Here is a 24,581-nt window from a genome sequence, read left to right as displayed (position 1 = left end):
AACAATTCATGAACATCAAGTAAAGGCCAATACATAGCATAAGCAGTTTCTTGCAATTTTTTCGTGTTGGAAACATAAAGAGGAGGAGATATAGTTCCTCTCTCATAATAATTGCAAGTAGGAGCAGCGAGCACATGCATATTATATTCATCAAAATCATCATGTGTAGTGGCAGAACGCAACCTATCAACATAATCCTTAATAAGAGCAAACTTCTCCGATATAGTGTAGTTGGGAGAATTCAAAAAGATAATAGGACTATCATGTGTGGGTGCAATAGCAACAATTTCATGTTTAACAGAAGGAACAATAGCAAGTTCATCTTCATAAGCATAATTCATATTGACATCATGGCCACAAGCATAGCAATCATCAAGTTCATCAAAAAGGGATATTTCAAGTGAATCAACGAGATCACAACAATTATCGTAGCATTCATGCTTCGGTAAGAACGAAGGGAAATTAAACAATGTATAAGTTGAAGAGTTACTCTCATTAGAAGGTGGGCACGGGTGATCAATCTGTTCTTCCTCCATTTGTTCTTCGCTCTCCTCATCATCTTTTTCATCCAATGAGCTCGCAGTTTCATCAATTTCTTCTTCCATAGACTCCTGCAAAATATTAATCTTTTCTTGGATAGCAGAGTTATTCTCAATAAATACATCAATATCATAATTGTATTTATAATTATCATAGCAATATTTAAGGATAGCAAGATTTCCAGGTCTATAAACTAAATCATCAAAATCTTCAAACTTTTCAAACAAAGATTCAATTTCTTATGCACCCTTGAAAGCAACAAATTCTTCTATTCGTTCCACATCATAGTAATCATATATACCATTAGCATAAGAAGCTAAGGTTTCATTATCATTAAATTCACATGTAAAGGGAAGATGTGGAGCATTCATCCTAGAGTAACAAGTATAATCATATCTCTGGCATAAATTCCAAGCATACCAATGCAACATATGGATTTGATCCCATAACAATTTCCCTTTATGAGTCAAGCGATAATCCCTAAAGTATTCATGTTGATCCAACATTACTCCCATTATATAGTTGAATGAGGTTTTCTCAGGATTATCAAAGTAGTGCATAATATCTTTTACATAACGAGCATCGAGGGTTTTAGGAGGTTCCCCATCTCCATGAGTAGCAAGTACCACTAATATTTTTGGTGTTACGTGTTCCATATCCATAACTAAAGATAGAGAACAACTTAGAACAGGAAATAAAAACTACTTAGTGATAAAGCAAACAAGTACACACGAGAATATTCACCCCACGCTATAACTCCCCGGCAACGGCGCTAGAAAAAGGTCTTGATAACCCACAAGTATAGGGGATCAATTGTAGCATCTTTCGATAAGTAAGAGTGTCGAACCCAATGAGGAGCTAAAGGTAGAACAAATATTCCCTCAAGTTCTATCGACCACCGATACAACTCTACGCACACTTGACGTTCGCTTTACCGGAAACAAGTATGAAACTATTTTGTAAGAGTGATGCTGGAACTACTTTGCAAGAATAAAACTAGAAGTACTTTGCAAGATAATAAAAGTTAGGTGTTTAGTAAAAGGGTTTGTGTCAACAAGAAAGTTATTTGTCCCTAGGCAATCGATAACAAGTACCGGTAATCATTCTTGTAATTTTATATGAGGGAGAGGCATGAGCTAACATACTTTCTCTACTTGGATCATATGCACTTATGATTGGAACTCTAGCAAGCATCAACAACTACTAAAGATAATTAAGGTCGTGAAACCCAACCATAGCATTAAGTATCAAGTCCTCATTACTCCCATACGCCATAACCCACTTATCCTCGTTTGGGCTGCTGTCATCCCCCGCAACACTGACAATAAGTAAACCATGAACATATTGCAAAACCCTACAGCGGGGGCCCCTCACGTTTGCGTGAGAATGGAGGGCACCGTAGGACAGCACCATAAATAAAATATACAATCATACCAACCAAGATCACGATTAACCCACAGGACAAAACGAATCTACTGAAACATCATAGGATAACCATCGATCATTGGGAAATAATATATGGAGTTCAGCACCATGTTTAAGTAGAGAATACAATGGGAGAAAGTTGGTGTTGACGGTAGCAAGATTGTTGATGTAGACCGCCATCCCGATCATTACCCCGGTGGCACTCCGGCGCCATCGGAAGCGACGGGGAGAGAGCCCCCCTCCTTCTTCTTCTTCATTTGCCTCCCCCCTAGATGGGAGGAGAGATCCCCCTCTTGTCCTTGGTCTCCATGGCGGCGGAGGGGCGGGAGCCCCTCCGAGATTGGATCCCCCTCTCTGTTCTCTTCTGTTTCGCGCCCCCCAGATCTGACCGAAAACCGTTTCTTATATTCCGGGAAATCCGTAACTCCGATTTCGCCGAGATTTGAACATGATTTTTTTCCGGATATAAGCTTCCTTGCGCCTGAAGTAGAGCCCCACCCAACATTCGAGGAGGGCACAATCCACCACGACACGCCAGGGGCCTCTGGCGCGCCTTGGTGTCTTGTGGGCTGTGTGGGCCTCCGTTTGCGGTGATTCCAACTCCCAAAAATCACATATATTACAAAATAATTCTCCATGAAATTTTATTGAATTTGGACTTCGTTTGATATGGATACTCTGTGATACAAAAAACATGCAGAAAACAGGAAGTGGCACTGGGCACTGGATCAATAGTTTAGTCCAATAAATCATATAGAAAGTTGCCAAAAGTATGTGAAAGTGGTATAATATTGGCATGAAACAATCAAAAATTGTAGATACGACGGAGACATATCATGCATCTTGGGAACGATGCAATGGTTCTTCCCGAGCGGGCGTCCGGGGTCACCAACGTCGCGGCGCTGCTTGTCGCGCACGACCTGGGAGGACCGCAGCATGGATGCCGACGGGGATGCCTTTGGGGGTCGCCGCGCCGCCCATAGGCAACACGGCTCCAGATGGACTGACCGCCATGGTCCCCTTCTTCTTGGGAGCCATGGTGATCGAGGAAACGACGCGCTAACCCCTAGATCGGGTTTGCAGAACTCTCATGCCCCTGCCTGGCGCGCCAAGGATGTCGGCATAGAGAAGGTCGACACCTATGGGATCACTCGCGTCCCTTCTATGGTTCGGCAGGGAGGAGGAGTGGTGCAAAGAGCGGATCTAAAGGTCAAAAGAACAGATTTTTATCTAGGTTCGGGCCACTGATAAGCGTAAGACCATAGTCCTGCTTGATTGTGTATTCTGTGTTCTTGAGCTTTGGCTAGCAGCTCGCATGCATGTTGGGTCGAGAGGTTCAAAAGTTCGAATCCTCCTCCAGTACGCCGTGGGCCTCCTTTTATATGTCCAAGAGGCTGCCACAGTGACACACAGGAGGTGTAAAGCTGCTACAGTATCTATGTTTATCACTGGTGTCTTAGGACAAATGCCATCAATGCACTGCTTACGTGCCCTCTTGCTTTATCGGGGACGGGAGGAGAGCCCATCCCGTCCGTTTCCGCCTCGCCCTGCCTTGACACATGTCCATGCCGACGAGGCATCCAGTGCCAAGTTGGCTGGCCAGCTGCTGCGCTGGAGGGGTGGCAGGGCTTTCACGAAGATCTGCATGCCACCACTCAGGTGCTTGCCAGGCTAGCGAGCTGGCCACGACGCTAGGGCGGTGACGGGGCGGCAGAGTCTTGCCGCGGTCTTGCCGATGTCCCCGGCAAGGATCTTTCCGGGGCCTTGCGGACGTCTCTGGCAAGGATTTTTCTGGGGCCCCGCAGGCGTCCCGACAAGGATCCTGCTAGGTGCTTCATCTTCTAGCCCTCACAAAGATCTGCACGCCACTACGCGCGCCCCTCGACCTTTGGCTTTAACATTGTTGATGGTGTGAGAGCTCTCAACCTCAAGGGTGCTCTTGTGAGGGATTTGTAAATCGTCCCGGCAAGTGAGCCGCCCCGGCAAGGATCTTGCCAGGGGTCCAGTTCACCCTCTGTCTTCTGGTCTCTGGCTTGGCTGCTTCTTCTTGCCTTGTATCTTGTTTTTGATCGCCCCCTTCAGGCCTTGCCACAGAGGTGGCTACGACTGCCCATGCACAAGTATGGGGTGCTAAAGAGCCCAAACTTTAGTACACCGACAAAAAATTTGGTTCGAATTTCCATGGTTACCGTGGTCATCCATGTCATTGCATAATTTGGGTACACAAAGGAGACTACAACACACCCGCACTTCTTAATCAAGCAAGTTCAGCAATTAAACAGAGCTAGCTGACCTAAACATTACTCTAACAAATTAAAAACCAGCACTCTTAATTAAACAAAACAAAGAGTACTAGTACTATGGCTGGTGCTCGTCGATCTCCGCCGCCACCTCCATGTCCAGCTCGCGCCCGACGGTCTCCTGGGGAAGGGGCTCCATGGCATCCATCGCACCATACTCGGCAAGCATCTCGCCACCCGCGTCCACCATCTCTTTGGAAAAGGCCGCCACAAGCTGGGCGTGGTCGGCCATGATCTGGGCTTGGACGGGCTCCGTCGTCGCAAGGTATGCGGCAGAGGAACGGACGGCTGCTCGAACGCTCTCGGCGATTGCCAACTCTTCGGCCGTGGGTTGCCGACCGTTGTCTGAGAATCTTCATTCAATTTGTCCAGTGATCGCCACGAGCTGGGCGTGGGTGGCCTCGACACGGTCATGGGCGGCCTCCATCAGGGCTAAGGCCGCCGTTGCGGAACGGACAGCTGCTGTGGCGCTCTCGCCAGTTGCTATCCTCGAGGCAGATGTTGCTGCCGCCATGTGAGAAGCAATAGCGGCCGTTTGGGCTGCCTTGGCCGCCCGGTCGCAGATTGCGGCCGCGCTCATGCACCTTGTTAGCACGCGCATGGCGGCTGCGGCCGCGCTCTCGCCGGAGTGGGCCACCAAAGTTGCCCTCACGACACGGGTCCACGTGCCCATCTTTCATCAGCGATGATTGAATAGTGAAATGATATTTGGGGAGCGAGCTAGTGTGCTTGAGACGCCGGCTGTGGACTGTAGCCGACGCACCTTATGGCATAAGCCATAGGTGTACTATGCACCGACGGTGCTCCAGGATATTTTGTGCTGCATCTCACACGGGTGGTGATAACAAACTATGTGCGATCTACATGATTTTTCATCTAGATTTGAATTACATAATGGGGTAACGACAGCAATGGACGGTGTTTGAATTGCTAGACCTTTTATCTGCAGTGAACATACAACTATATGTGTGTCGTAAAAGAATTGGAATTATTAAGGGTTTGTTTGAACATTTTATACATTGAATTGGTTTTCTAGCCATTTCAGGTGCACAATTCAAAATTAAACTACATGCACATGCTCCGGTGCACCAACATGGGTTGTAAAATCATATATGTGTCCATGGGTTTATGCTTATGTCCCATGCAAGAAATGGGGATGAAATTCGAACACCAAGGCACCGTGGCTCTCCGGCAAATGTCGACGTACTAGTAAATCCAAAATTCGTCCGAAATTCATGAAACTTGGCATGCTATCATGCAGCAGCATCAACATGTCGTGGTAAAAATTTTGTCCCATTTGGGGCAGGTTTGGGTATAAGCTTCTCATAAACTAGAGCTCCTCACAACAAGTGTGATGGTTTCGGTAGGGAACGTTTCACCTTTCTGGACCAAACGATATCCATTGCCTCCTCTCGATTTAAATTTTTTCCTTGTGTCAAAATAGAACAATAGGAGTGTTGTGTCAATTTTTGGGATTTTTCGGGGTTTGCTTGGACATTTTTATGCATTAATTGAGTTTTCAATGCATTCATGTGCATAATTCAAATTTGAACTACATGCACATGCTCTAATGCATATAAATTGGTTGAAAATTTAAATCTTTCTCCTTGGTTGCATGCTTAGGTCCCATGCAAGAAATGGTAATGAATGTCAAACACCCTGCCACCGTCACTCGGCCGCAAACATTGAGATACCTGGTTTTTAAATTATATTAAATCCAAAACTCGTCTGAAATTCATGAAACTTGGCATGCTATCATGGAGCGGCATCAACATGCCGTGGTAATTTTTTTGTCCCATTTGGGGTAGGTTTGGGTATATACTTCTCACAAACCAAAGCTTCTCACAACAAGCATGATGGTTTCGGTAGGGAACGTCCCACCTTTGGCGATGAAATGATATCCATTGTCTCGTGTCAACATAGAACAACAGGAGTGTTGTGTCAATTTTTCTGATTTTTCGGGGTTCATTTGTACATTTTATGCATTAACTGAGTTTTCAATGCATTCATGTGCATAATTCAAATTTTAACTACATGCACATGCTCCAGTGCATATAAATTGGTTGAAAATCAAATATGTGTCCTTGGGTGAATGCTTAGGTCCCATGCAAGAAATGGGAATGAATTTCAAACACCAGGGCACCGTTGATTGCCGACAAAACATTGAGATACCTGGTTTTTAAATTCTAGTAAATCCGAAACTCCTCTGGAATTCATGAAACTTGTCATGCTATCATGGAGCGGCATCAACTTGCCGTGGTAAAATTTTTGTCCTATTTGGGGCAGGTTTGGGTATATGCTTCTCACAAACCAGAGCTTCTCACAAGAAGCATGATGGTTTCGGTAGGGAACGTCCCACCTTTGGGGACCAAACAATATTCATTGCCTCTTATTGCTTTCAAAATTTTCTCGTGTCAACATAGAACAACAGGAGTGTTGTGTCAATTTTTGTGATTTTTCGGGGTTCGTTTGGACATTTGTATGCATTAACTGAGGTTTAAATGCATTTATGTGCATAATTCAAATTTGAACTACATGCACATGCTCCAGTGCATATAAATTGGTTGAAAAATCAAATCTGTGTCCTTGGGTGCATGCTTAGGTCCCATGCAAGAAATGGGAATGAATTTGAAACACCAGGGCACTGTTGATTGCCGACAAAACATTGAGATGCCCAGTTTTTAAATTCTAGTAAATCCAAATCTCGCCTGAAATTCATGAAACTTGGCATGCTATCATGGAGCACATCAACATGCCGTGGTAATTTTTTTGTCCTATTTGGGGCAGGTTTGGGTATATGCATCTCACAAACCGAAGCTTCTCACAACAAGCATGATGGTTTCGGTAGGGAACGTCCCACCTTTGGGGATGAAACGATATCCATTGCCTCTTATTACTTTCAAATTTTTTATTGTGTCAACATAGAACAACAGGAGTGTTTTGTCAATTTTTTGTGATTTTTCGGGGTTTGTTTGGACATTTTATGCATTAACTAAGTTTTCAATGCATTCATGTGCATAATTCAAATTTGAACTACATGCACATGCTCCAGTGCATATAAATTGGTTGAAAAATCAAATCTGTGTCCTTGGGTGCATGCTTAGGTCCCATGCAAGATATGGGAATGAATTTCAAACACCAGAGCACCATTGATTGCTGGCAAAACATTGAGATACCTGGTTTTTAAATTCTAGTAAATCCAAAACTCGTCTGAAATTCATGAAACTTGGCATGCTATCATTGAATGGCACCCGACATGCTGTGGTATTTTCGTGTCCATTTTGAGAGAAAGCGCACTCGAATAATGACAGCCAACAAAGGCATTTTGAAAAAATAGCTGCCACTTTAATATCTCAAACGTTTGTATAATTCAAACCGTGTGCGTTCTGTTAACCATTCACGTGACCCCACGTGTTTTGGTTTTAATGGCTGTAGGAGGTGCCGTGCGAACAACTCCTTGACCTTGACTGAACGGGAGGCGTGCGAGCGCAGTCCAGTGCGCAGGCTGTCCGAGAGGCGTGCAAGCTGTCCTCGAATGCGCAGGCTCACTGGGAAATGTGCGAGCTGTATGCTGTGCAGGCTCACTAGGAAGCGAGCCCTTTGACTTCCATGGCCGCCCGCCTTCCTCTCCGTGTGCGCGCCCCCTCAGCGGCATGGGACGCCGCCGTCGAACGCTACCTCTCAGCGCTGCCAGTTGCCGTCCTCCCGCGCCCCGACTGTCGATCCTGGGACGACATGCCTGCACGATTTTCTTTTGAAAAAAATGTCAATGGTTTTTAAATATAAAACACTCATCGCAAACGTTTTAGTTAGAACACCCGTATGCAAACCAGGAGCTTCCCCAGGAAGCCAAGGGAAAATGTGTCGAGCAGGATTTTTGCGGCTCTTGATCACAAACGTTTTAGATAGAACACCGTATGCAAAGTGAGAGCAGGATTTGTGCATCTCTTCAACGCAAACGGTTCTTTTGGATGACCAGTGTGCAACCACTTACAATCAATTTGGTAAGATTTGCATATGTCATATTGGGTATGTTGCCATTTGTCAAACTGGAATGATTGACACTTGTTGATCTAGTAACATTGCTATTTGTCAACCTTGTAACACAGCGATTTGTCAAAATATGAAGCTAAAAATCACTAGCAGTATCTAATTTTTGCAACTAAAAATCAGTAATTAAGCATAGATTTCATTCATAGATTAAACAGTCGTTATACAAAAAGTTCAACTCAACAGCTGAACCGACCAAACTTTTCCCCAATTGTTGCCAATCACGTACTTAAATAGCTAGTTCAACTATATATACTAGCTAATTTTAAGTACGTTGTACAGTTCCACCACATTTATAGTCAGATGAACTGAACAAAATAGCCCCTAAATACTACTACTACTGCAGAGGGGCTTTGTACTACTTCCGGATGGCTCTCCTCTGCCGACCGTGCTCAGTAAGAGGCAGAGGAGGAGGAGCCTACCGACGAGCTGGGCAACCGCAATACGGTGCCTGCCGCAGTTGCAGCTTCAGCGACGCTCACCTCGAACGCCCTCTGCCGCTCCAGACAACCCCTCTCGAAGCGGTGGTTCTCCTTGTAGATCTCTTGATTCGTCACCTCTGAGGCGGCGTGTGCCGTGGCCACAGCGGTGGTAAGGCTCTTTGCGTGCTCGACGAGGCGCTCCTCCTCCTCCCGCAGGAACTCGGTGTAGCACGCAAGGTCGCTGACGCACGTGCAGGCATCCACCTCCGCCTCCCGCCTTCGGGCGGTGGTGGCAGAGCGGGTGATGACCCAGGCGGTCGACGGTGGGCTGGCGGCCATGGCGGCCAATGATGGGGTGGCGGGCACGACCACCACCTCCCGCCTTCGGTCCGCGGTGGCGGAGCGGGTGATGGCCACGGTGGCCGGCAGTGGGGTGGCGGCCATGACGGCCACCTCCCACTTTCAGGCCACGACGGCGGAGCATGCGATGGCCTTGGTTTCGACGGTGGTGTTGTAGCAACGGTGGCCGGCAATAGTTGCCGACGGGCACCGGCAGCGGAGCGTGTGGTGGGTGTTCCGCGCACACCCAACAGGGACGCCACGCGCACTACACTACGCCGGGGACTGCACCGCCACCGCGATGTAGCTTCCCATATGGATATGTCCTCTAATGACGGCGAAGTGGCTAAGCGAAGACTATGGACCGGTGCCATTGGCGATTGTGGGAGAAGCAGACGAGATAAGCTACAGGGAGGGAGGGGGAAATGCGACGCAGGACTCGCCGGCCATGAGGGGTTTTATACCAGGCCGGTAAGCATTGGGATTTTGGGGGATTTCACCAAGTCGGGCGGGAAGCTTGCACGGGAACGGGCTCACCGACGATTCATTGGCGCCACCGTTGGCCAAAAGAACGCCCCCGCGCGCTGCGCAAGCTTGCGCTGTAAGCCATCTGCGGCAGCGGGGTGACAAGACGTGCGAGAGGAGGACAAAAGGCCCCGTACACATACGGTTAATAAAAAAAATGTTTGCGATTTAATTACCTACTATACCCCCATCCTGATTTATAAGTATGATTTAACTAATAAAATACAAATGCATGTCACCAAAGATTATATAGTTGGATTCGTATTTGAACATAGTTTCCAGTTATATAATTTTTATAACATGCATTAACATTTTGTTGGTCAAATTTGAGGGCAAAGTATGGCACAAAATATAAAGGGGGCTATAGACTAGACGGAGGTGGTAGCACACGACCGCTCTCTAAGCAGCGACGCAACTGTTGGCCGGCTTGTAGGCGACCATTTCCTGCGTGTTCAACTGCTCTATGCGTGTGATTGCTTGCGGTTCAGGCGGCCGAGGCGCGCTCTGCTCGCGTCCCACCACGCGCGCTCTGCTCTCGCGTCCCTCCAGGTGCTCTGCCCTCGTCCCTCCATGTGCGTTGCTAGTGTTTGGGGCCGGCGCACGATCACGCACGTTTTTCGTGTGCATGCGGTTGCGCCGGGCGCGGCGCGACGATGCAGTTACCCGCTGCAAAAACTGCCATGCGGACGCAGAGAATCCAGGCCGTCCGGCCCCCATTCCTGCGGCCATTTACTTTATATCTCTCGTGTCACACGACACAATAAGAACACCCACGACGACACATACAGAGAGGACATCCAGCGGTTCCAATGGTGCTCCCCATGGCTCCAATGGCGCTCCCAGCGGCCGACGACGACAACGGCGGGCAGTTCACCATGCATGACGTAGTGGACACCCACGTGAGGGGGAAGGCCCTCTCGATGGTGTACACGAATGGTCTGGTCTCGGTGGAGAGCTCCATCCAAACTATGGAGTAGTTCCTTGCCGAGGACAAGTACCGAGTGGTCGGCTTCGACCTCGAGTACACCATCGGTCGTGCCGGGCATGATCAGAAGGTTGACGTTGCCCAGTTGTGCGTGCAACATGACATCCTCGTCTACCACTACCACCTTGCCACAAGGCCTTGCAAATGTTTCTCCAGGTTTATCTACAGTTCCGACTACAGTTTCCTTACGGTGGACACCACCAACGATCTAAAAGCGCTCAAGGTTTCAGACTTGAAATGCCCGATCTTGTCAACATCCAGCACTACTACAAGGTCTGGGTAGCGACAAAAACAAACTGAACTCCCTGGTTGACCTCGCCTCGGCCATCATCGACCCCTACTACATGAAGATGAAGAATGGGAGCAATAAGGACAAGAACGCCTGTCATAGTGTGTGGCATGAGAGAATAGATGAACAACATGTCAAGTACGCGGCCCTGGACGCGTACACAAGCTACGAGATGTACAGGCGGATCGTTGACATGAGGAAGTGTCTTCTTCCTGCGCCAGACAAGGGATCAAGCCACAGAGCAGTAGCGGGAGCGTCACAAGAAGTAGATGACTAGACGATCGTTTCTCCTACTTTAGAATGCATGCAATTATTCATTGAGGTACGTGCGAATGATCTGTATAGTGACTTATGTAATTGGATGTTTATTTCAGTTATATATATATACATGTTATTCTACTATAGACAGAGCAAATCACACGGCTTATTAGCAGCAATCGTCTCTGTTATTATTGGTCTTCGCACACATTTCTGATTACGGACCTGTTTGCTGCGTATCACACACATCTTGTTCAGTTGAACCGTTTCCATTGTGTTGCCTAATCACACACAGTTCATCCTAGTGAACCGTATGCTGTATATTGCACACGCCTTCATCTGGCTGCCCATTTCGTTTGTTCCTCCTCATCCCAAAGAGTTAATTGAACCGAATGCCCTACATCGCACACGCAAGTAAAATCTAAACCGTGTTTGATGTATCCGTCATCGCAAATGTTTTGCACCTTTTTGATGGTTTTTTAAACCACTGTTTATGATTATGGCATCGCACATAGTTTCGTCCAAGGGTCTCTGATCGTAGTGTCGCGTTTGGACTATCCTGCAGTAGTGTATCTCATCGTTTTGCCGGCAATCAACAGTGCCCTAGTGTTTGAAATTCATTCCCATTTCTTGCATGGGACCTAAGCATGCACCCAAGGACACAGATTTGATTTTTCAACCATTTTATATCCACGGGAGCATGTGCATGTATTTCAAATTTGAATTATGCACGTAAAATGCCTAGAAAACCCAATTAATGTATAAAATTGTCCAAACGAACCCTGAAAAATCCCAAAACTTAACACAACACTCCTGTTGTTCTATGTTGACACTAGTAAATTTTTTAAAGCAATAAGAGGCAACAGATATTGTTTCGTCCCCAAAGGTGGCACGTTCCCTACCGAAACCATCAGGCTTGTTGTGAGAAGCTCTGGTTTGTGAGAAGCTTATACACAAACCCGCCCCAAATGGTACAAAAATTTTACCACTGCATGTTGATGCTGCTCCACGATACCATGCCAAGTTTCACGAATTTCAGACGAGTTTTGGATTTACTAGAATTTGAAAACCAGGTATCTCAATGTTTTGCCGGCAACCAACAGTGCCCTGGTGTTTGAAGTTCATTCCCATTTCTTGCATGGGACCTAAGCATGCACCCGAGGACATAGATTTTATTTTGAACCAATTTATATGCACTGGAGCATGTGCATGTATTTCAAATTTGAATTATGCACATAAAATGCCTAGAAAACCCAGTTAATGTATAAAAATGTCCAAACAAACCCCGAAAAATTCCAAAACTTAACACAACACTGCTGTTGTTCTGTGTTGACACTAGAATTTTTTTGAAAGAAATAGGAGGCAACGGATATCGTTTCGTCCCCAAAGGTGACACGTTCCCTACCGACCACGAGAAGGTGCGTCGGCTACATTCCACAGCCGGCGTGTCAAGCACACTAGCTCGCTCCCCAAATACTCCCGCCTCTGCATCCCTCGCAATCTCGAAAATATTACTTCCTCGTGATCTTTAAAATATCTACCGCCTCGAAGGTTTTAATGTTTGATAGCACACGATTTGTATGTGCGGACCGTGTGCGTTGTCTGTTGCTCCCGCTTTGCTTCAGTCCCTTGATTCAAATTTTCAGTAGCCCCGGCATTTTACTCCCGCCTCTGCATCCCTCGCAATCTCAAAAAAATCTGCTCGCCCTTCATCCAAATTTTCAGTAGCCCCGCCTTGTTACTCCCGCCTAGTAAATTTTTTAGTTGCCGCAGTACTTCCTCAAACACCACCTTGCCCCCTCCACACACTCCCCAAAACCTCTGCTCACACAGACACACACCACCCTCGAAACCATTGGTAGGTCACCGCCATCGCCGGCGCCTCCATCCTCAACCTCTGCCTGTGTGCCGGGGAGATCGAGGAGCCAATGGCCAAAAAGAGGTTTACCGCGGCCTTTTCGCCCGACGCGGGCGAGGTGGCCGCAGAGGTGTCCCCGCCGTCCTCTGCGGGCTCGATCCGCCGTCGCCGGTCCCCCGATCTGCCCACTACCGTGCCCCTACGCCGGTTCGAGGACTTCCACGCCCTCCCTCGGACCCGACAGCCAGCGAGGTCCTACCTCGGGGTCCGGCAGCGGCGGTGGGGGACGTGGGTCGCCGAGATTATAGATCGGCAGACCCACACCCGCCGGTGTCTCGGTAGCTTCCACACGGCCGAGCTCGCGGCCACGGAGTATGACCGCTGGCAGGTCATCTACCACGGCGCGGCGGCTAGGCTTAATTTCCCCTTCGACACACGTACGGTCGACCTTGTTCCGCCAGAGCCAGGGGTGGTGAGCTTGGCTATGGCGCGGGAGGACCGCGAGGCATGGGAGCGCCTTGAGGCCGAGGCCGCCACGAGGCCTACATGCAAGAGCTCTACCGGCAACACCCGGAGGTCGTGGAGGCGGAGCGGGCGATATTTGCCGGCGTGGAGGGCGGTGAGAGTATCGCGCTCTCCTCCGATGACGAGGTCGAAGGCGGTGAGGACGATGGTGTGGAGGGCGGCGAGGTTATGACGCTCTCCTCCGATGACCAGATCGAAGGCGGCGGCGATGATGGCACGGAGGGCGTCGAGGTGGGCCCCAAGGACGAGGAGATCGACGTCGACGAGTGGAGGAGTGCCTTCCCCAACAAGCCCGACGATGTCACTGGCCCGGACCGGCTCGCGGCACACCGTACATTACGAGGAAGGATTGGTTCGACCTCTACTTCGACCGAAAGTAGTTTAGCTTAGTTTAAATTTATGTTTTATGTTCGGTTATGCAAAACTATCTATGTTTATGTTTGAATGCATGCTACTTTCGATTTAACCTGCTTTGAACTTGTTCAAATTGAAGCTTACAACTTTAAGTTTAGGGGATTGACAAGAAAAGGCCATAAATTGCTGGAGTATATATATATATATGCTGATCCCGTGATCAGAATAGTGTTTATATATATATATATATACATACATAAACACTATTCTGATCACCGGATCAGAATAATATTCTGATCACAACCTGAACTGCCTGAGTAACGCGCGTGGACTTCCCTCTGTACGGACCCGACCTTTGGGCTATCTTTGCAACCGTAGCTTCCCCCACGAATTATTCTGTTTAGTCGTGTTCTATATGATGTTAGTGTAATCTAGAAACATTTTTTAGCAACTAAATACCGGTTTTAAATAGGAATCTCGCTCGTTGACAGATTTTGCTCTTGGGTCGTTATGAAATTGCGTTTTTTTGCAATTTTACTGCCTGAATTGTTCGACCTGAACTTCTCCCAGTGCTAGGTTGAACTTCCGCCAACATTTCCCAAACGGGGTTTGCGATATACCGTTGGAAAGCTATGGACACCAGTATCATGACCCAAGTTAAATTTTTGGCAAAATGTAAGCAGTTTAAGAGCAGTTTTGAAAATCGTTTTTCCTCATACAAAAAACGTAAATCGTATTTTCGATCGCATTTCTAAACCGTTTATCGGAATGAGGCAAATAATATGGCGTTGGAAAGCTGCTGCAAAACCGCTCCTTCCACATGTTAAAAGTTTTCTATAATTCCCTATGGATAAAGAGTAATTTGGAAATTCGTAGAATTTCGCAAACGGAACACCTGAGTTCGTATTTTCGATGCCATTTCTAAACGGCTAATCCAATTGAGGCAAATAATATGGCGTTGGAAAGCTTATGAAAATGTGCTACCTTTTCATTTTAAAAGTTTTTTCTAATTTTGAACAGTTTAAAGGTAATTTAGAAAATGATACAAGTTCCACCGAGTTTGTGTGTTCGAGCTAATTTTTTAACCGTACGTCCGAATGTAGCAGATCATATGGCGTTGGAAAGATTGAACAAATGCGAAACTTTTTTGTATATATTGTTTGTCACAGTTCCTTACGGTTTTAATTCAATTTTGAAAATGACTAAAAACATATTTTCGCCGTAATTTCTACAAATTTTATCAGAATGGGACAAACAATATACTGCTGAAAAGCTACGGAAAGTGCGGAACTTTTTCATGTTGATGGTTTTGTCTGGTTCCTATTCATTTTCATATAATTTTGAAAATTGCGAGATCAGTCGTTCTGCCTTTATCGCGAAACAAATTCTTCGAAAATGCACCGCGTGAAGAACCTGAACTTCTCGATGCGTCTACCTGAACTTCACTCTGTTTTTCACGTGATTTTTTTGCCCGCAGCTCTCCATCCACTTACCGGAACACTCTCCAGAATTGAGCAAGTGATATGACGGTGGAAATCTGCTATAAACACGCAACTTTCCCATGTTGATCGTATTTTCATACTCGCGGCGATTTTAAAAGTTTTTCATTCGAAATTCATTCACTGTAGTAGTTGAGCTTCCTGCTGTTTTCACGTTGAACTTCTGTGACGTATTTTTGTTTGTAATTTTCGTCAAAGTCACATAAATGATATTCTTTTTGTACAAACCTCTCTCACAATAATTTTTTTAACTTTCTCTGACGGAGGACTTGAACTTATTACAACAAAACTTGTAGCCTTTGCTTTATTATCTTTTTAATACAAAATGCACACCGTGCAGTACGTGAACTTCTCGCAGTTATCAATCTGAACTTCTCTCGGTTACGTGAATATATCTGAGTTTTTTTTTATGAATTTTTAATCTGATTTTCTTAATCCTTTTTTATGAATTTTGAAGCGCTCTATTTTTAAAATTTGAACTTCTTGTTATTTTATTTTTGAACTTCTTGTTTTCATTCTTTAATAACGAGGAAAATTTGAGTTTTCTATAATCATCGAACTTCTCCATCTATTTAATATGGACTTCCTGGTTTTATTTCTTAATCCTTTTTTATAAAATTTTGAAGCGCTCTATTTTTAAAAGTTGAACTTCTTGTTTTTTATTTTTGAACTTCTTGTTTCCATTCTTTAATAACGAGAAAAATCTGAGTTTTCTATAATCATCGAATTTCTCCATCTTTTTAATATGGACTTCCTGGTTTTATTTTTTTAAATCTTTTTTATGAAATTTTGAACCGCTCTATTTTTAAAATTTGAACTTCTTGTTATTTTGTTTTTTGAACTTCTTGTTTTCATTCTTTAATAACGAGGAAAAATGTGAGTTTTCTATAATGGTCGAACTTCCCGCTGTTTTCACTTTGAACTTCTACCATGTATTTTTGTTCGTAATTTTCTCACCCGTTCATCGGAGTTGCACAAATGATATATAGTGCCGATTACCTCTCTCACAAGAAGTTTTTGAACTTTCCCGTGCTGAGCACCTGAACTTCTAGCAGCGAAATTTTTTTACTTTAACTTTTTATTCTATTTTCTCATATGAAAACACATATACCATGCAGCACGTGAACTTCTGGCCATTTTCAATTTGAACTTCTCTGTAAAAAAGTTGTCCCTAACCCCCAAAGCACTTGTCAAATTTGAGCAAATGATAGCATTGGAAAGCATTTTCTTAACAAATCATGACTAGTTAAGAGCATATTTTGAACATGCTAGGACTTGTTTTGAATGATATACACAAAACATTCAAATTATATTATGGGAATAATGCGCATGATATACCGTTGGAAAGATTATGTTTGAGAAGCAAATTTTTTCATCAATTTTTTTTCAAATTCGTCGCCATTTATGGGTAGTTTTCAAAAAGCCAAAAATAGCATCGATTTTTTTACCTTGTAAATTCTATGTTTTTATAAACATCGGACTTCTCTCTTATTTTAATTTGAACTTCTTAGTTTTATTTTTGTAAGTAAACGTTGAACAACTTTTTTCATGAATTGAATTAAATACATTTTTTAGAAACAAGAAGAATTTGAGTTTTCTGCATACATCGAGTTGCTCCATTATTTTAGTAAAAAAGTCAAGGTCCAAATATGGGCACATCCATGTTTACAAACCTTTTAAACTGCTCAATTTTTTTATATTTGGCCTTCTTGGTTTTGGAATAAACATTTTACTTCTATGTTATTTAAATTTGAACTTCTACAATTTTTTAGTAAAATGTAGAAACACCATATTTTATAAACTTTTCGAACTGCTCCATTTTTAGTTTTTGAACTTCTTCGTTTATTCTATAGTAATGAGGAAAATTACTGGTTTGTAATAAGCATTGAACCACCGTATTATTTAAATTTGAACTTCAAGGTATTTTTTTAGAAATGGTTAAACTAACAAAACAAAATTATGTTTTTCCACCTTTCTATGAACTTACTATGTTATATCTTATGCTGTTTTGTTTTTTTGTCTCGCGACATTGTTAGGCATTTTTTGCTGTCGGTGAAATGGACTTTCATTGATGAATTTCTTCAGTATGTGGTAGACCTGAACTTATGAATTTCTGAAACATGAACTTCGCATGGTATTATAATTCAAGAAAATTACACGCAACAATACACATACACTTCGTGTGATACATGAATTTACACAAATACTAATGCACATATCTGAAAGAGCATTCTGATGTGAATCAATGAAGGTATGCATTAAAAAGAAACACATATGCAATACACACTTGACCTTCTGCAACACAACATCTTGACCTTCTCAAAAACGAATTTTGAAAGCCAAAATAAATCATGCATTAGTACAAGTACAAGCACAACATTTTTTTAATATTAAAACAATAAAACCAAATTAGATGTTTTAGAAACATCACAGTTTTGTACTTTTAACTACTCTTTTTAATTAATGAACATCCAGTTTTTAAGGTGAGTTCCTTCTTTCATATAGACTTAGTAGAGTGGCTTCTTTTTCTTTCATGTGCACTTGCTCTATCTTTTGGAGGCTCAACTGCTAGCTGTTGTAATTTCCCAGCACAATATTGTATAATGTTCTATAGTTACTACAATTTTCAACTTGGAGTCACATTGAAATGCACAATCATGTAAAAACGGCAGGATGTTTGATGCATTTATAGTTGTATAATGTACATCAATCATGTAGTACAATGCATCAAACTTCAACCTGGAGTCACATTGGACTGAACAATCTACATTTTGTGGCGACTTAAAATCAAAATTGATCTCTTTCACAGTGACCATGTCGTCCCTGCCAAAGACATATTCTTTTTCAATTGAAGACCAAAACTAAAAAACAATGGAGGAACTAGAGAGGGGATGGAAGGACGAGCCACACGCTGCTTTTTCCGGTCCAGCTAGGCGATCGGCGTCGTTACATGAGGCCTGAGAGAAGAGCTCTGGTATATGAGGAAGATGTATGAAGGCACTAGATTTCCTGCCCAGAGGAAGATGTATGAAGGCACTAGATTTCCTGCCCAGAGGAAGATGTATGAAGGCACTAGATTTCCTGCCCGAGAGAAGAGTTCTGGTATATGAGGAAGATGTATATGAGGAAGATGTATGCACAGGTGACGACGGACCGAGTGCTCGCAACCTACCCAGGGCGCCACCGCGACCTGCCCAGGGCGGTGACGCACCTCGGATGACGCTGGATCCAGGGAAGGGCGTGAAGGTGTGTGGCAGCGGCACGCGAGAATCAATGAATGATGCGAGAACACAAGAATAAATACTCCATTATTTGAGATAAACTGCGAAGAAAACCAACCTGTGAAACTGAAACCAATGAACCAAAAACACCAGTTTTTTTACCTACATATACAGTTGAACTTCAGACATCAAAATCACTTAGTGAACAATACAGAACTGGACAGGGGAAGGAATCGGCGATTGATATGGATACAGTTTTAGGATAGTGGGAAGGAACCAAATTCACACATCAATTTTTTTTTCTTTTTCAATGTACAAGGCTCTCGTCTTTGTCCCTTCATGTTGTTAAGTAGATTGTCATCTCCCTCAATTAAATTATTAATCCAAAAAAATACCGCACCGATGCGAGAAGAGCCATGACGGCGGTCCTTAGATTCAGGTTGCCGGTCAACATAGTTGTCGTCATAGCCGCCCATTGCCAAGACAAATGCACCGCGACGACGCCGTCGACCGTCGGGGCTGCAGTGATACATCACTGCCTTGTAGCAGTTGTCTGATAAATTCAGAGAAGTAAATTAGTAATCCATCAGTGGCCGGCTTCGAAGATCAAACTAATAAAGAAAGTTCTTGCCTCAAATCATGCATCGCACATATATTCCACCCCCGCTACTTAAAAACTAGTTTCTCTTTGATGCTTGAGTCACGTGCTTCATGAACGTGCGATAATTACAGTTTCTTCACGATATTGTGCTCTAGTCCTTCAGATAATCTTCAAGGCAGGCGAGCTCCCGGCCTCTGCTGTCCTGACACCCTAGTGTGCTGGCTTCTCCATGCTGCTCATGTAGGGAGTTTGAGAATCACAGCCATGTTAAGTGGACGACAGATTTAGCAGCTACAGCATCAGTAGCAACTGAACTGCAGAGTGCAGAGGAGCCGAACGTAAGTAGTATGAGATCCCAAACCTGGTCGCCAAGGAGAAGGTGATGAGCGTGACGGAGGACGTAGGCAGCGGGCGACCATGGCACCAGTCAGCGGCTGTGCGCAGGGACGCCGTCCTGAGATGGGTCAGCTCGTGGTGTCGAAGCAACAACAGGTGACAATGGCGAGGAAGGAGAGGAAGCTGCAGGGGAGGAATGGATGGGTGCTCAGGCCGCGGCCGTGGTCGATCTCGCCGGCCATGGCTCGATCTGCGTGCCGGGAGGCAGTGGTAACTGCATCCACGCGGCGCCGCGCGGGAGCTCCACTCGTCGCAGAGGTGCGTGGCTGGGGGTGATGCGCGTCGCCGACACAGGGGACGTCGGGGCCGGGAGGAAGTAGGGTGGGGGAAGTTCAGGTGGAGGCGGGCGCGGAGGAAGCTGGAGGGAGCCGCGCACTGGGGCTGGCAGTGGGTGGTGGAGGTGATGCAGGTGGAACCGCCGGAGGCGATGGCGCGCAGCGGAAGGGAGAAGGTCATGGTGGCAAGTGGAGGAAGGTCGCAGTGGAAGGTCGAGGAAGGTCGCGCGGTGGCAGGATCCCAGCGTCTTGCGACGTGGGTTGGTGGCTGTCGCGCAGCCGCAGGATCCCGACGAGCGGAGGTTGGTTGGTGGCGGTTGCGGTGGCGCCGCCAGATGGGGTCATGCGCGTGGCTGAAAGATGGGGTTGGAGTGGGGCGGCGCGACGGCCAGATTCGTGGGTGGGGGCGCTGCGACGGCCGGATCCGGGGCGGTGTGGCGGGGTGGCCGGGAGCGGCGGTGGGGCGGCGCACGTTGTGCTCATGGTGGCTGGTGAATCGGGGCAGTGGAGGAAACACATGGGAGGTTGGGGAGGAATGGGTGGGCTCCGGTTCGGTCGGGCTTTGGATCTCAGGGACATCTTTATCGGGCTAGGACGCGTCGTGATCCAAATAACTCCTTCTGATCCACGATCAGAATAGTGCTACTCTATATTCTGATCACGGAATCAGCATAATATTCTGATCACAACTTTTAACTTCCTGAGTTACACAACCTGACCTTTGTCGAGTGCTAGGTTGAACTTCAGCTAAAAAAGTGTCCAAATGGGGCTTGCGATATACCGTTGGAAAGATATGAACACGTGTATCATGACCCAAGTTAAACTTTTGGCAAAATATAAACAGTTTAAGAGCAGTTTTGAAAACCGTTTTTTCTTCATAAAAAAATCGTGAATCGTATTTTCGATCACAATTCTAAATCGTTTATCGGAATGAGGCAATTAATATGTCGTTGGAAAGCTGCCGCAAACCTCTCATTCCACATGTTGAAAGTTTCTCTAATTCCCTATGGATAAAGAGTAATTTGGAAAATCGTAGAATTTCGCAAACCGAACAACCGAGTTCGTATTTTCGATGTTATTTCTAAAAAGCTAATCTAATTGAGGCAAATGATATGGCGTTGGAAAGCTTATGAAAATTCTCTAATATTTCATGTTAAAAGTTTTTTCTAGTTTTCAACGGCTTAAAAGTAATTTAGAAAACGGTACAAGTTCCACCGAGTTCGTATTTTCGAGCTAATGTTTTAACCGTACGTACGAATGCAACAAACAATATTGCATTGGAAAGCTTGAGGAAATGCGAAACTTTTTGTTATATATTGTTTCTCCTAGTTCTTTACGGGTTTAAGTCACATGTTTTCGCCGCAATTTCTACAAAATTTATCGGAATGGGGCAAACAATATAGCGTTGAAAATCTACGGAAAATGCGGAACTTTTTCATGTTGATGGTTTTCTTTGATTCCTATCCGTTTTCAAGTAATTTTGAAAATGACAAGATGTTGCGTTCTACCTTTGTCGCGAAACAGATTCTCCGAAAATGCACCGTGTGAAGAACTTGAACTTCTCGGCATGTCTACCCGAACTTCACTCTATTTTTCACGTGCATTTTTTTCTTGTATCTCTCCATCGACTCACCAGAATTGAGCAAGTGATATCTAGATGGAAAGCTGCGGTAAACACGCAACTTTGCCATGTTGATCATTTTTTCATACTTGCAACGGTTTTGAAAGTTTTTCATCTGAAATTCATTCAGCGTACTAGTTGAACATCCTGCTGTTTTCTCTTTGAACTTCTGTGACGTATTTTCGTTTGGAATTTCCCATCCATTCGTCAGTGTTACACAAATGATATTCCTTTTGTACAAACCTCTCTCACAATAATTTTTTTCACTCTCTCTGACCGAGGACTTGATCTTATAACAACAAAACTTTTAGTCTTTGCTTTTTTATATTTTTTAATACAAAATGCACACCGTGTAGTACATGAACTTCTGGCAGTTATCAATAAATTTCTCTCGGTTATGTGAGAATATCTGGATTTTTTATGAATTTTAATCTGAATTTCTTAATCCTTTTTTATGAATTTTTAAGCGCTCTATTTTTTAAAGTTGAACTTCTTGTTACTTTATTTTTGAACTTCTTGTTTCCATTCTTTAATAATGAGGAAAATCTGAGTTTTCTATAATCATCGAACTTCTCCGTCTTTTTAATATGGACTTCCTGGTTTTTTTCTTAATCTTTTTTATGAAATTTTGAAGCGCTCGATTTTTAAAAGTTGAAGTTCTTGTTATTTTATTTTTGAACTTCTTGTTTCCATTCTTTAGTAAAAATGAAAAACTGAGTTTTCTATAATCATCGAACTTCTCCATCTTTTTAATTTGGACTTCGTGGTTTTATTTCTTTTAGTACCGGGAAAAATCCTGAACTTCCTGTGTTACACGCATGAACTTCCATCTGTAGGAACCCGACCTTCGGGCTATCTTGGCAACTGTGTCTCCCCGTGCGAATTATTCTTGTTACTCGTGTTCTATGTGATGTAAGTGTAATCTGCAAATGCTTTTTAGCAACTAAATGCCCGTTTTAAATAGGAATCACGCTCGTTGGCGGATTTTTCTCTTGGGTCTTGATGAAACATGCCTCTGTTGCAATTTTACTGCCTGAGTTGTTAAACCTGAACTTCACCCAGTGCTAGGTTGAACTTCCGCCAACATTGCCCAAATGGGCTTGCGATATACCATTGGAAAACTATGGACACGAGTATCATGACCCAAGTTAAATTTTTGGCAAAATGTAAGTGGTTTAAGAGCAGTTTTGAAAACCGTTTTTTCTTCATACAAAAAATGTGAACCGTATTTTTGATCGCATTTCTAAACTATTTATCAGAATGATGCAAATAATATGGCGTTGGAAAGCTGCTGCAAATCTGTTCCTTCCACATATTGAATGTGTTGTCTAATTCCATATGGTTCAAAAGAATTTTTTGAATACATAAAAACGTGTTTTAAACTGTATACATGAAAATTTTAAACTGTTCGTCGAAATGTAGCACATAATATACCGTTGGAAAGCTTTTGAATAGCAGCAAGTTTGTCATGTAGACAGGTTTTACAAATTTGTTGCCGTTTTAGAGCAGTTTTAAAATGGCAAAACAACGTTGTTTTTTGTCTTTTTTTTCAACTTGTAAATGTACGACTAACATCTCGCGCATGAATTTCGAACTATGCTAGGAGGAGCACGTGAACTTCTTGCAACAAACCTTTTAATATTTTTTTATATTCTTATATTTTTATGTGAAACACATTTCGTGTAGTAGTTGAACTTTCCGTTGTTTTCACCTTGAACTTCTGTCAAGTATCTTTGTTCAAGTTCTCTCACAAGAATTTTTGAACTTTCTCGGGCCAAGCACTTGAACTTCTAGCAACAAAACTTTTAGCCTTTGCTTTTTCATTCCTGTTATTAATACAAAATGCACACCGTGTAGTACGTGAACTTCTTTCAGTTATCAATCTGAACTTCTCTCAGTTATTTGAAAATATCTGAGTTTTTAATAGACGTTGAACCGCTCTACCTTTTTTATTTTGAACTTCATTGTGTATTTTTAAGAAATGTGAAAATTGGAGGTTTTTTAGAAACGTCGAACTTCTTCGTTATTTTAAATTGAACTTATTGGTTTTATTCTTTGGTAACTAGAAAAATCCAATTGTTTCAAATAAATATGAAACTGCTCCGCTTTTTCCAATTGAACTTCTTGGTTTTATTCTCTAGTAACGTGAAAACCTGAGTTTTTCTATATACATCGAACTACTCTGTTTTTCGGAATTGAACTTCTTGGTTTTAATCTTTAGCATTTGGGAAAAATCAGAGTTTTTATAAACATTAAACAACTTCATTTTTTTTATTTTGGACTTCTTTGTGTTATTCATTAGTAACACGAAAAGTCCTAGTTATGTAATAAATATAGAACTACTCAATTGTTTAAAGTTGAACTCCTAGGTCTTATTTTTAAAAGAAGGATAATCTATTTTTATAAACTTTTTGAACTGCTCGATTTTCTCAAATTGACCTTCTTGATATTGTAATAAACATTGAACTTCCCCATTATTTAAATTTGAACCTCTAGATTTTTTTGTCTAACGGGGAAATTCCATTTTCTCTATAATTTTTGAGCTGCTCTTTTTTTATTTGGCATTCTTGGGTTATTCTTTAGTAATGGGGAAAATCCTAATGTAGTAATAAACATTGAACCGCTTTGTTATTTATATTTGAACTTCTAGGTTTTTTTTAAAAAACGGGGAAAGTCTATTTTCTAACTAAGATTTTTCGAACTATTTTTGTTATTTTTAGTTTGACCTTCCGTTGTGGATATTTTGATGGTGTGTTCTGCTTTTTATTTGAACTTGTTGCAATGCACAGACTTTTCAGGGAATTTTATTAACCTTATTTTCTCGATTTCATTTACTTCACATTTTTTTCTTGCGAACTTCCTATCCTCAATGCAGCCCTACTAAATTGGTTCATCAACGCATTACCCATAAACATTTTACCTACTTTTTTTCATTGCACAAAATTGGTCAATGAACATATTGGCCTGCTGAAAAATCAAAGATAGGACTGCAACATATTACACTTTAATGATACATAACCAGTTAAGTTGTGAGGTGTAGGGAAGTTCTTTTACCAACATAATAACAAACACGTTTGAGAGCACATCTTTACACCGCA

General features: G+C 43.5%; 1 long non-coding RNA gene across 1 annotated transcript; it reads right to left on the bottom strand.

Annotated features, from left to right (window-relative positions):
- Window positions 1-17,484: 17,484 nt before the first annotated feature.
- LOC120966406 (uncharacterized) lies at window positions 17,485-20,415 on the bottom strand. The gene is made up of 3 exons (XR_012187738.1): window positions 19,553-20,415; window positions 19,222-19,423; window positions 17,485-19,143 (listed from the first exon to the last, which is right to left on the bottom strand). It is a non-coding gene; the product is annotated as an uncharacterized lncRNA (long non-coding RNA).
- Between the last annotated feature and the right edge of the window lie 4,166 nt (window positions 20,416-24,581).

The sequence above is a fragment of the Aegilops tauschii genome, chromosome 6 (assembly GCF_002575655.3).
Source record: "Aegilops tauschii subsp. strangulata cultivar AL8/78 chromosome 6, Aet v6.0, whole genome shotgun sequence".
In the NCBI taxonomy this organism is placed as follows: Eukaryota; Viridiplantae; Streptophyta; class Magnoliopsida; order Poales; family Poaceae; genus Aegilops; species Aegilops tauschii.
Note: the sequence above shows the minus strand (reverse complement) of the source record. Positions and strands in the feature narration are given on the sequence as shown.